This window comes from Ceratotherium simum, chromosome 7, assembly GCF_057802395.1.
Source record: "Ceratotherium simum simum isolate JZ-2026a chromosome 7, ASM5780239v1, whole genome shotgun sequence".
NCBI lineage: Eukaryota > Metazoa > Chordata > Mammalia > Perissodactyla > Rhinocerotidae > Ceratotherium > Ceratotherium simum.
In genome coordinates this window covers 40,703,093-40,716,402 of record NC_141906.1, presented here as the reverse complement: position 1 = coordinate 40,716,402, position 13,310 = coordinate 40,703,093, and positions in this window count along the sequence as shown.

The window sequence follows — 13,310 nt, the reverse complement described above, 5'->3', positions numbered from 1 at the left end:
AAGACTTCCTTGTCCTTTCTGAATTTCTACCAACTTGTTCTATCAATGATTGAGGGAAGGTTATTGAAATCTCCAACTGTTACAGGAATTTTCCAACTTCTCCTTTCAGTTCTGTCAGCTCTTGCTTCATGTATTTTGAAGCTCTGTTATTATATGATTAAACATTTAAGATGAATTGATCTCTGTATCATTATGAAATAACTTTCTTAATCCTTGGACATAACTTTTGCTTTGCAATTTACTTTGTTTAATATTCATATAGCCACTCCAATATCTTTCTTTTGATTAGTGTTAACTGACATAGCTTTTCCCATCCTTTAACTTTTAACCTGTTTGTGTCTTTATATTTAAGGCTTTATATTTAAGGGTTTATATTGCAGGCTTCTTATAGGCAGTATATAATTGGATTTTGTTTTTTATCTAAATTGACAATTTCTGACTTTGAATGAAAGATGTTTAGACCATTTATATTTAATATTATTTTTATATTTTAGGGTTTCAGTCTATCATCTTGCTATTTGTTTTCTATTTGTACTATCTGTTCTACATTCCCCTTTTCCTTTCTTCTGCTTTTTTTTTTTTGACTAATTGAATTGTTTTTATTCCATTTTATTCCTTTGTTGGCCTATTAGCAATAATTCTTTTAAAAAATTGTAATGATTGCTTAGCATGTCTGGTATGCATCCTATATTAGTTTCCTCAGGCTACTGTAAGAAAGTGCCACAAATTGGGTGACTTAAAACAGCAAGTTTATTTATTCACTATTTTGGAGGCTAGAAGTCTGAAATCAATGTATTGGCAGGGTTGTTTCCTGCTGGATATGTTTCATTCTTCTCTCCCAGCTTTTGATGGTTGCTGGCAATCCTTGATATCTCTGGGCTTATAGATGCATTGCTCCAATCTCTGCTTCTGTCTTTGCATGGCCATTTTCCCTCTGTCTATGTCTGTGTATCCAACTTTCTCTTGTCTTATAAGGACACCCGTCATTGGTTAAGGGCTCACCCTAATCCAGTATACCCATCTTAACTTGATTGCATTTGAAAAGACCCTTTTTCCAAATAAGGATACATTTACAGGTACTGGGGAATAGAACTTGAAAATGTATTTCAGAGAGTCACAATGCAAGCCACATCTTTAACATCACAATCTATCTGCAAGTAATATTCTACCACTTTACATATATTATAAGAATGTTGTAGCAGTATACTTTCATTTCTTTCTTCTTGGTGTTTGTGTTGTCCTATGTTTACTTCTAATATGTTATAAACCACACAATACATAGTTATTATTTTTTATTTCAATAGTCATTTGTCTTTGAAAGAATTTTTTAGAAAAAGAAAAAATTTATCCACATATTTGCTATCCACATCTCTAGTGCTCTTCATTCTTTTCATAGATCCATATTCCATCTGGTATCATTTTCCTTCTCTCCAAAGTATTCTGTTTAACATTTCTTAGAATGCAAATCTTCTGGTGGTGAATTCTTTCACATTTTGCAAGTCTAAAAAGTCTTTAGCCTCAGTTTTTAAAATTATGGTAAGAAACACATAATGTTAAATTTACTATGTTAACCATTTTTAAGTGTATAGTTCAGTAATGCTAAGTATATTCACATTGTTATGCAACAGATCTCTAGAACTTTTTCGTCTTGCAACACTGAACCCTATACCCACTTAACACTAAATTCTCCTCTCCACTCCCCCAGCCCTTGGTAACCCCCTTTCTGCTTTCTGTTTCTATGAATTTGAGAACTTGAGATACTTCATATGAGAGGAATCATATATTATTTGTCCTTTTCTGACTGGCTTATTTAGCATAATGTCCTCAAGTTTCATTTGTTTTGTAGCATTTGACAGGATTTCCTTCTTTTTTAAGGCTGCTTAATATTCCAGATTATGTATATGTATATGACACATTTTCTGGTTTCTTTTTTTTGGGTGAGTAAGATTGGCCCTTACCTAACATCTGTTGCCAGTCCTCCTCTTTTTGCTTGAGTAAGATTTTCCTCAGCTAACATCCATGCCAATCTTCCTCTATTTTGTATGTGGAATGTGGCCACAGCCTGGCTTGATGAGCAGTGTGTTGGTCTGCACTTAGGATCCAAACCCATGAGCACCGGGCCGCCAAAGCAGAGCACGTGAATCTAACCACTATGCCACTGGGCTGGCCCCCTGCCACATTTTCTTTGTTCATTCATCCATTGATGGACATTTGCGTTGATTCTACCATTTGGTTATTGTGAATCATACTGTGATAAACATGGGTGTGCAAATATCTCTTCAAGACTCTGCTTTGGATTCTATTGGATATATACTCACAAGTGAGATTGTTAGATCATGTAGTATTTCTAGTGTTATTTTTTTGAGGAAACTCCATACTGTTTTCTATAACGACCATACTATTTTGCATTCCTACCAAGAATGCACAAGGGTTCCAACTTCTCTGCATCCTTGCTAGCACTTGTTATTTTCTGTTCTTTGGATAGTGGCCATCCTGATGGGTATCTCATAGGGGATATCTCATAGTGGTTTTGATTTTCATGTTCCTAATGATTAGTGATATTGAGCATCTTTTTATGTGCTTACTGGCCATTTGTATATATTCCTTTAAGAAATATCTATTCAAGTCATTTAGCCATATTCTAAGAAAACTGTTTTTGTTCTTCTTGTTGTTGAGTTGTAGAGTTCCTTATATATTCTGGATATTAACCCCTTATCAGATATATGACTTGCAATTATTTTCTCCTATTCCATAGGTTGCCTTTTCATTCTGTTGATTGTTTCCTTTGACATGAATAAGTTTTTAAGTTTGAGGTACTCACATTTGTCTATTTTTGATTTTGTTGCCTGTGCTTTTGGTGTCATAGCCAAGAAATCATTGCCAAGTCCAGTGTCCTGAAGTTATTCCCCCTATGTCTTATTCTAGGAGTTTTGTAGTTTCTGGTCTTACATTTAGGTCTTTAATCCATTTTGAGTTGGGTCTTTGGATATGGAGTGCAGAAATGGTCCAACTTCATTCTTTGCATGTAGATATCCAGTTTTCCACATTTGTTGAAGAGACCATTCTTTTCCCATTGTGTAGTTTTGGCACCCTTGTCAAAAATCATTTGGCCATATATGCAAGGATTTATTTTTGGAATATCCTTTTCCTTTGGTTCATATATCTATCTTTATGTCAGTACCACATCATCTTAATTACTATTTCTTTACAGTATGTTTTGAAATCAAGAAGTGTGAAGCCTCCAGCTTTGTTCTTCTTTTTCAAGAATATTTTGGCTAGTCAAAGAAGTACCTTAAGATTCCGTAAGAATTTTAGGATTTTTTTTCTATATCTGTGAAAAATGTCATTGGGATTTTGATAGGGATTGCGTTGAATGTGTAGATCATTTTGAGTTGTGTGAACATTTTAAGAATATCGAGTCTTCTAGTCCACAAGCATAGAGTGTCTTTCCATTTATTTGTATCTTCTTTGATATTTTTAGCAATGCTTTGTAGTGTTGAATGTATGAGTCTTTCACCTCCTTGGTTAACTTTATTCCTAAGTATTTTGTCTTTTTTTGATGCTATAGTAAATGTGATTGTGTTCTTAATTTCCTTTTTGGATTGATGATCATTAGTGTAGAGAAAAATAACTAATTTTTGTGTGTTGATTTTGTATCCTGCAACTTTGTTGAAATTGTTTTTAGGTGTAACAGTTTTTTTCTGGAATTTTTAGGTTTTTCTATGTATAAGATCATGTCATTTGTGAACAGAGATAATTTTACTTCTTTTTTCCAATTTCTTCTTCTTGCTTAATTACTTTTGCTAGAAATTCTTGGGCTGTTTTGAATACTATTGGCAAGAGTGGGCATTCTTGCCTTGTTCTTTATCTTAAAGGACAATTTTTCAGTCTTCTACCATTGAGTATGATATTAGCTATGAAATTTTTGTATGTGGCTTTTATTGTGTTGAAGTAGTTTCCTTCTATTCCTAGTTTGTTAAGTAAATTTTATCATAAAACGATGTTCAATTTTTCTGTGTTGGTTGAGATAATCATGTGGTTTTGTCCTTGATTTTGTTAATGTGGGGTATTACATTGACTGATTTTTGTATATTGAACCATCTTTGCAGTCCAAGTATAAATTCCACTTGGTCTTGGTGTATAATCCTTTTAATATGCTGCTGAATTCAGTTTGCTAGTATTTTGTTTAGGATTTTTGCATCAATATTAATCAGGTGGGGCCGGCCCCATGGTGTAGCGGTTAAGTGCACGTGCTCCACTGCTGGCGGCCCAGGTTTGAATCCTGGGTGTGCACCAGATGCACCGCTTGTCAGGCCATGCTGTGGTGGTGTCCCATATAAAGTAGAGGGAGATGGGCACAGATGTTAGCCCAGGGCCAGTCTTCCTCAGCAAAAAGAGGAGGATTGGCATGGATGTTAGCTCAGAGCTGATCTTCCTCACCAAAAAAAAAATATATATATATATATTAATCAGGAATATTGGTCTATAGTTTTCTTGCATCTTTATCTGGTTTTGGTATCAGGGTAATGCTGGCCTCATACAATGAGTTTGAGAGCGTTCCTTCCTCTTCAATTCACAAGAGTTTGAGGAGTGTGGGTATTAATTGTTTTTTAAGTGTTTGGTACAATTCTCCAGAGAAGCCATCTGGTCCTGGCCTTTTCTTTGTTGGGAGCTTTTTAATTTATGGCTTCAATCTCCTTACTAGTTATAGCTCTGTTCATATTTTTTATTTTTTCATGATTCAGTCTTATGGGTTAAGACTGAATCATGAATAAAACATATAAGTGGTTATATGTGTCTAGGAATTTGTCCATTTCTTCCAAGTTATCCAATTTCTTGGCATATAGTTGTTCACAGTAGTCTCTTATTATCCTGTTTATTTCTGTGCCATTAGTAGTAAAGTCCCTCCTTTCCTTTCTAATTTTAGCTATTTGAGTCTTCTTTCTTATTTTCTTAGTATAACTAAGGGTTTGACAATTTTGTAAATCTTTTCAAAAAACCAACTATTGGTTTCATTGATTTTTTTTTTCTATTCTTTATTTCATTTACTTCTGCTCTAATCTTTATTATTTCCTTCCCTCTGTGTAACTTTGGGTTTAGTTTGTTCTTCTTTTTCTAGTTCCTTGAGGTGCAAGGTTAGGTTGTTGATTTGAGATCCTTTATTTTTTAATGCATTTGTCACTATAAACTTCCCTCGTAGTACTGATTTCACTGCATCCACAGGTTTTGATATATTGTGGTTTTGTTTTTGTTTGTCTCCAGATATTTCTTAAATTCTCTTATGATTTATTTTCTGACCCATTAGTTGTTTAAGAGTGCATTGTTTCCTTCACATTGGTTTTGGCAATGACTTTTTAAATTTGACACCAAAAGCAAAAATAAACAAGTGGGAGTATATCAGACTAAAAAGGTCTGTACAGCAAAGGAAACTATCAACAAAATAAAAAGGCAACCTACTGAATTAGAGAAAATATTTGCAAATCATATATCTGATAAGGGGTTAATATCCAAAATATATAAAAAACTCATATAACTCAATAGCAAAAAAAAACCCAAAATCAGATTATAAAGTAGGCAGTGGATCTGAATTGACATTTTTGCAAAGAACATATACAAATAGCCAATGGGTACATGAAAAGGTGCTCAAAATCACTAATCATCAGGGAAATGCAAATCAAAACCACAATGAGATATCATCTCACACCTGTTAGAAGGGTTATCATCAAAAAGACAAGAGATAACAAGTGTTGGTGAGGATGGGGAGAAAAGGGAACCCTTGTGCACTGTTGGTGGGGATGTAAATTGGTACAGCCACTGTGGAAAACAGTATAGAGGATCCTCAAAATATTAAAAATAGAACTACCATGCGATCCAGCAATTCCACTTCTGGATATTTATCTGAAGGAAACGAAAACACTAACTCCAAAAGATACATGCGCTACCATGTTCATTGCAGCATTTTATAATAGCCAAGACATGGAGTCAACCTAAGTGTCCATGATGGATTAATGGATTAAAAAAATGTAGTATATAAGTCAGAGGGAGAAGGTCAAATACCGTATGATTTCCTTCATTAAGTAGTAGATAATAACAACAATAAACAAACACATAGAGACAGAGATTGGATTGGTGGTTACCAGAGGGGAAGAGGAGAGGGAGGAGGGCGAAAGGGATAATTCGGCACATGTGTGTGGTGATGGGTTGTAATTAGTATTTGGGTGGTGAACATGATGTAATCTATGCAGAAACAGAAGTATAATGATGTACACCTGAAATTTATACAATGTTATAAACCAATGTTATTGCAATAAACAAAAAATTTAAAAAAAAATGTAGTATATATATACAATTGAATATTATTCAGCCATAAAAAGGAAATCTTGCCATTTGCGACAACATGGATGGACCTTGAGGGCATTATGGCAAGTGAAATAAGTCAGACAAAGAAAGACAAATACTGTATGTCTCACTTACACGTGGAATCTAAACAAAACAAAACAAAACAAAACAAAAAACCATACTCATAGATACTGAGAACAGATTTGTGGTTGCCAGAGGTCAGGGATGTGGGGGTGGGTGAAAAGGATGAAAGTGGTCAAAAGGTACAAACTTCCAGTTATAAAATAAATAAGTCCCAGGGATGTAATGTACAGCCTGGTCACTATAGTTAATAATACTACATTGTATATTTGAAAGTTGCTGAGAGAGTAAATCTTGAAAGTTCTCATCACAAGAAAAAAATTAGTAACTATGTGTGGTGATGCATGTTAACTAGACTTACTGTGGTGTTCATTTTGAAATATATATGTATATTGAATCATTATGTTGTATACCTAAAACTAATATAATGTTATATATCAATTATATCTCAATAAAAAAAGAAACCAAAATATAAATACTTTAAAAAATGATTAAAACTTTGTATTTTATATAAGATGAGAAAATCTAAATAAATAGGCTTTTTGTGTGTGTAAAGAAGAAAAAAAATGAAGGGAGTTGTGTGCTAGTCAGCTATGGTGGCCTTGACTTATTAATTGCCTGTGTGACTAGCTGTAGAAAGGGTGCAGTGTCAGAGGACAGGTAAGGTTTACAGTTTGACACACTCAGCAAGGACATGCTGGAGGGGATGCAGGAAGGCCCATGGTGGGCTGCCTCTCCTGACACTGTTGTAAATTGTTTTAAACACCATAAGAGGGATTTGGTTTATACTAAACAGTGAATATATTTGGACTGAAATTTGAGGGATTTTAGTTATACCTATTGAAGAAACATTTAAATTAATATATAGAATAGAATTATTTGAGTAATAGATTTAAAAAAAAGATTGCATTGCTTAATTTCCACACATTTGTGGGTTTTCCTGTTTTCCTTCTATTTGTTTCTGGTTTTGTTTCATTATGGTCAGAAAAGATACTTTGTATGATTTCAATCTTCTTAAATTTGTTAAACCTGTTTTGTGGTCTAATATGTTCTCTATCTTGGAGAATGTTCCATACTTTGATTCTCTTTTCATTTCCCTTTGTATATATTATATAGGTATTTTCTTTGTGATTACCATTGCAATAACACGAAATATCTTAAAGTTACAACAATATATTTTAAACTGATAGTAACTTCAATTTCATGTAATATCTCTACTCCTTTACATCTCTGCCTTCCCCACTATGTGTTATTGATAGTGCAGTTAGCTCTTTTTATATTGAATATCCATTATAACAAATTCTTATGCTTTTCTTTCTTAAATTCTATACTAGATTGTAAAGTGATTTACACACCTACGTTAACATACTACAGGATTCTATATTTGTCTAAATATTTACCTTTACCAGGGAGTTTTATATATTTTGTATGGTTTTGTGTTATTGTTTATATTCTTTTTGCTTCAACTTGAAGGAGTCCCTTTAGCGTTTCTTATAGGGCAGTTCTAGTGGTGAAGAACTTCCTCAGCTTTTGTTTATCTGGGAAATTCTTAATTTCTCCTTTGTTTTTGAAGGACAGTTTTTCTAGATACAGTATTCTTGGTTGGCATTTCTTTCTTTCAGTACTTTGACTATATCATCCTACTCCCTTCCAGCCTGCAAGGTTTCTACTGGGAAATCTGCTGACAATCAAATAATAGCTCCTTTGTACATAACAAGTTGCTTTTCCCTTGCTGCTTTCAAGATTCTCTTTGTCTGTGACTTTTGACAACTTGATTATGATGACTGTTGATTTGTAAGCTGGCCCTCAGACATGGGGGCCAAGAAGAGACTGAAGAAAGAGAGAGATCACTCCAGATTTGTAGGTGGAAGTTTTAATAAGGAAGGGAACTTACATAGGAGGCCTGTCTTGGGAGGCCGCAGGATGAGTAGAGCTCTGCACCTGCCTGATAGAATCTTAAAAGTTTATAGAAAGGCCTTAACTGGGTTCAGTCATGCAACAACACATTGCTCTCTCAAGGCAGCATATTGAAAACAGCTCCTGCTGTGGGAATTGTGGGCAGAACACACATTCCAAGGACAGGAGAGGGGGTGAGGAGCCTCTAACTACCTGGGTCCAGCTCATGGGTCAACCAGTGGTCATGTCCTCTCAATTACCTCTTTTAGTAATGTCTCTCTTTATAGGTCCCTTTAAATTTTTCCTGATTGGAGTTCCTTGAGCTTCTTGATTTTGTATGTCCATTACTTTCCAAGGATTTGGGAAGATTTTAGCCATTATTTCTTCAGGTAGGTTCTCTGCTCCTTTATTTCTTTCTTCTCCTTCTGGGACTCACATAATGCATATGGTTCCATTTGATGTCCCAAAAGTGCCTTAGGCTCTCTTCATTCTTCTTTCTTTTTTTTTTCCTTTTGTGAAGAAGATTTGCCCTGAGCTAACATCGGTTGCCAATGTTCCTCTTTTTGCTGAAGAAGATTCGCCCTGAACTAACATCTGTTGCCAATCTTCCTCTTTTTGTATGTGAGCTGCCGCCACAGCATGGCCACTGACAAGTGGTGTAGGTCCATGCTCAGGAACTGAACCTGGGCCACCAAGGTGGAGTGTGCTGAACTTAACCACTAGGTCACTGGGGCTGGCTTTCTTCATTCTTTTTTCTTTTTGCTCCTCTACCACAATTTTGAAAGTCTTGTGATCGAGTTCATTAATTTTTTTCTTCTGACTGTTCAACTCTGCTGTTGAGTCCCTTTAGTGAATTTTTCAATTAAAAAAAAAAGATATTATATTCTTAAGTTCCAGAATTTCTATTTGGTTCTTCTTCATAGCTTCTATCTCTTTGTTGATATTCTTATTTTGTTCATGCATCATTTTCCTGATTTCATTTAGTTGGCTATCTGTGCTTTCTTTTAATTCATTGAGTATCCTTATGACAATAACTTTTAATTCTTTTTCTGGTAATTAATATATCTCCATTACTTTAGGGTTAGTTTCTGGAGATTTAATTTGTTCTTTTAAATGTGCCATTTTCCTTGTTTCTTTGTATGGTTTGTTATTTTTTAATGGGATTTCATCATCTGAAGAATCAGCCATCATACCCAGATTTCCTGATCTACTTTTGTATAGTGAGAACTTTCTCCACTCAGCCTGGCTAGAGATTCTGGAGACCCCTCAGACCTTTTCTGGGGATGCTTAAAAGGGTTTGCCAGTTTCTTCTCAAGGGCTCCCTCTGGTGTCTCTCTGTGATACTACAGCCTCTTTAGTGCTGTGGTAAGTCACAATATTGGAGCTCTACTTATGTGGTAATGAAGACTCTGGAGCACGTTGAGGTTCTTTGTTCTCAGACATCCCGGATCTGGCACCCCATTCCTGTCAGTACTTGGATTCATGTAACATAGAAAATGGTCCCTTGGGCAGTCCCCCTGAAAGTCAGAATGATGGACATAAGTTCCACTCCTTTCTCTCACTAGGGAGAAGATGGGAGTTGGGAATTTCCACCTAATTGTGCCACATTGTGCTGGGGGTAGGGATTCTGGCAAGAGAAGGTGCCATGAATTTTCCTACTGACTTTGAAGCAGTTGGCTTGGTGCTCACTTGGGATACAGGATCCTTTTAACTGGCTCCTGGATTTCTCACAAAGGCACATGGCCTGTGTATTGTTGTTAAATCCATGTCTCCATGGGAGTAGGAGGGTCTATGGCTTTGTATTCTGCATCTCGCTGACATCATTCCACTAAAGCTGGTGCGCCCGACATGTGCACAAAGTCTTTCCAGGAAGATACTATGACTTGGAGCAGGCTAGAGGGAGGGTAGGGGAGGTGTCCACAGGCTTCCCTGGTCTCAGGAGAGGTTCGCAGTTTAGTTGCATGCTAAATTAGAAGCCTGACATCAGGCAATATCTTTTAAAATATGCAAATAGACCCCTTTTAGGGAAAGACTGGGAGACGGGGGTTTCTGCCTGCTCCCTCTGCACTGAGCCCTGGGGTATAGCTGGTTTAAGAACTGCTTCTTTGTTTGCTATAGTCCTGTGGGACTAGTGAATGGAAGCTCCTTGGTTATCACAGCCAGGAGATCTGAGGACCCACCCCTTGGGCAGCAGCCACAAAAGGTGGGGCACAGACATATTAGCTCCTTCCAGGGAGATACTAGTGACTTGGAGCAGTCTCAAGAGAGAAGGTAGAGAGGTGTCTGCTGGCTTCCGTGGTATCTAGGGAGGATTGCAGTGAGCCCCTAGATGCGTGTTAAATTAGAATTCTGACTCTCAGGCAGCGTCTTGTAAAGTGTGCAAATAGACCCCATTCAGGGAAAACTAAGAGATAGGCATTTTTTGCCTGCTCCTTCTGCACTCAGCCCTGAAGAGAGAGCTTGCTGCAAGTGCTCCTGACAGTTAACAACTGCCTTTTTGTTTGCGATAACCTTGTGGGTCTCATATGCAGCAAGACTTTTGGCTTTCAGAGCTAGGTGTTTTGGGGTCCCGTCCCTCAGGTGGAAGTCTTAAATGCTGGGCCTAGGTGTTGGGTCCAGACTCTTCCCTCTTCAGGGAAAAGCTGGGAGTTGTGAGTTCCCTCCTGAATGTATTTTGCTGTGTTGGGGGTGGAGTTTATGGTGAGAGTGTGTCTCAGCCTTTCCCACCCATTTTGGTTTGGGTATTTTCTCATTTGCCTGATGTGTAAGAGCCACTCAGCTAGTTTCCGGCTTTCTTTCAGAGGGAATTGCTCTGTGTGTAGCTGTAGATTCAGTGTGTCTGTGGGAGCAGGTGAGTTTAGGAGCCTCCTACGTTGCCACCTTGGAGCACAATTCCTCGAATCTGTGGTTTGGAAAATTTTGGAAATTTGGAAAATTTTCAGCCATCAATATTTCAAAAATTTTTTTCCTGCTCATTCCCTCCTTAGATGAATTCAATTATAGGTGTGTAAAGCTACTCACTAATACTACGTTAATTTTTTTTCAGTGTTTTATTTTAAGTTTATATTGTTGTATCTTCAAGTTCACTAATCTTTTCTTCTATTACGTCTAATCTTGGGGAGACTTTGAGAGGGTCTTTGTTACTTTAGTGAAGCTGGTGGGGTTTGGGGCTATCAAGATTCATTTATTGATGTTTATTTTTTGATTTTTTGCTGAGGAAAATTCATCCTGAGCTAACATCTGTTGCCAATCTTCCTCCTTTTTTGCTTGAGAAGTTTAGCTCTGAGCTAACATCTCTGGCAGTCTTCCTCTATTTTGTATCTGGGTTGCCACCACAGCATGGCCACTGATGAGTGGTGTAGGTCTGCACCCGGGAACTGAACCCAGGACACCAAAGCGGAGGATGCCAAACTTAACCACTAGGCCATGTTTATTAATGTTAGTGTGACTGTCTTTGTAGGGATAGGATGATGAAGGTAGGGGAAAATGGGTTGTGTATCTTTGGAAGAATTTTTTTTTTTAATGAGGCTTAGGAAGGTGAGTGAACAAATGCTATGAAATTCAGCCACATCTGTAGAATGCCATTTCTTCATTATTAGATTACTGCTTAAACTTGGAAATTCAAATACTGAAGAGTTTACATAAGACAATACAATTGTACAAAAGCAGGGAAAAAATCAATACAATACATTGCAAGCAATGCAATGCAATACACTACAAAAGCAGCAGGAAAATCATGTGGTTAAGAAAGTTGGGGGAAATGGAGGAGAAAAGGCTAGAGAGGAGGTAAATTCTCATAGTATGGACCATATCTTAGTCATTGTTATATACCCATCACAGAAAACAGACAATGTAAACGCATTTATTGAGCACCTCCTATATGCCAGGTTTGGTATGGTATGAGTCCATGTACTTTATTCTTTATAACCTCGCTGCCAAGTATTTATTAGTATGCTTTAAGAGGAAGCAGTCAAAAAGGTTAGGTAACTCGCCCAATGTGTGGTATACAATGTCTTTCATACACTAGGTCTTGAATCAATATTAGCTGAATAAATGAATACATATTTATTCAAATGAAAGATAGCTTGTGAATTTTATTTGCTGTGCTTCTTTCTAATCTTTCCTAGAAAAACGCCAAACTCATAACTACAGGCTAGAGAAAGGACTGTGATTGATAGTTGTTATGCAGTAATACCAACAATAACAACTAATGGCAGTAACACATACAGACTGCCTGTGAATTGGCCACTGTTTTGATTTACATATATTAACTCATTTAATCCTGACAACGAGGTGTTGAGTAATCTCTAGTGAGTAATCTTTATTCCTCATTTTACAGATGAGGAAACTGATGCACAGAGAGGTTAAAATAGCTTGTTCAAAGTCATCTGTTGGTAAGCAGTCAAGCCAGGATTTGAACCTTGAGAGTGGAGCGCCAGGCTGTACTTAATGCCTCTGCACTATTTTGCCTCTAGTACCTTGCTGCCTTTCTTCACTGTGGTTCATCTGCTTCACCTTTGGGCTCAGGCCAGATCAAGGTTTCCCTAATTTCCCCTTCAGGCCTCTTTCTTACAGCCACTTGGGCAAGTACTGCTTTCCAAAGCCAAAGGAAAATACTGATAGACTTTCCAGCTTTTTCTGTTGTAGAAAAGGCAAACTGAAGTCATAGGGTAAGGTACAAATCTCTTTAGCTTTCAGTGGGCAAGGGATGTGAACATAAGTCAACTTTGCTGTATTTCCCAGATTACTACCCCAGCACATGAAAACACACAGAATTTATAGAGCTTTTACAAATCATGGGCCAAAGACGTGGACAGAAAATTCACAAAAGAAAACAAGAGGCCAATATCTTTATTTAAAAATCAACTTTAGCTAGATTCATTTTTATTTTTTTTTTTTCTTTTTGCATTGAGATAGGCAAACTTTAAAAAGATTGATGTGGCTGAAGCTGGAGAAGGACAGTAAGAATGTGAGGGGGTGAGGGACAGTAAAAG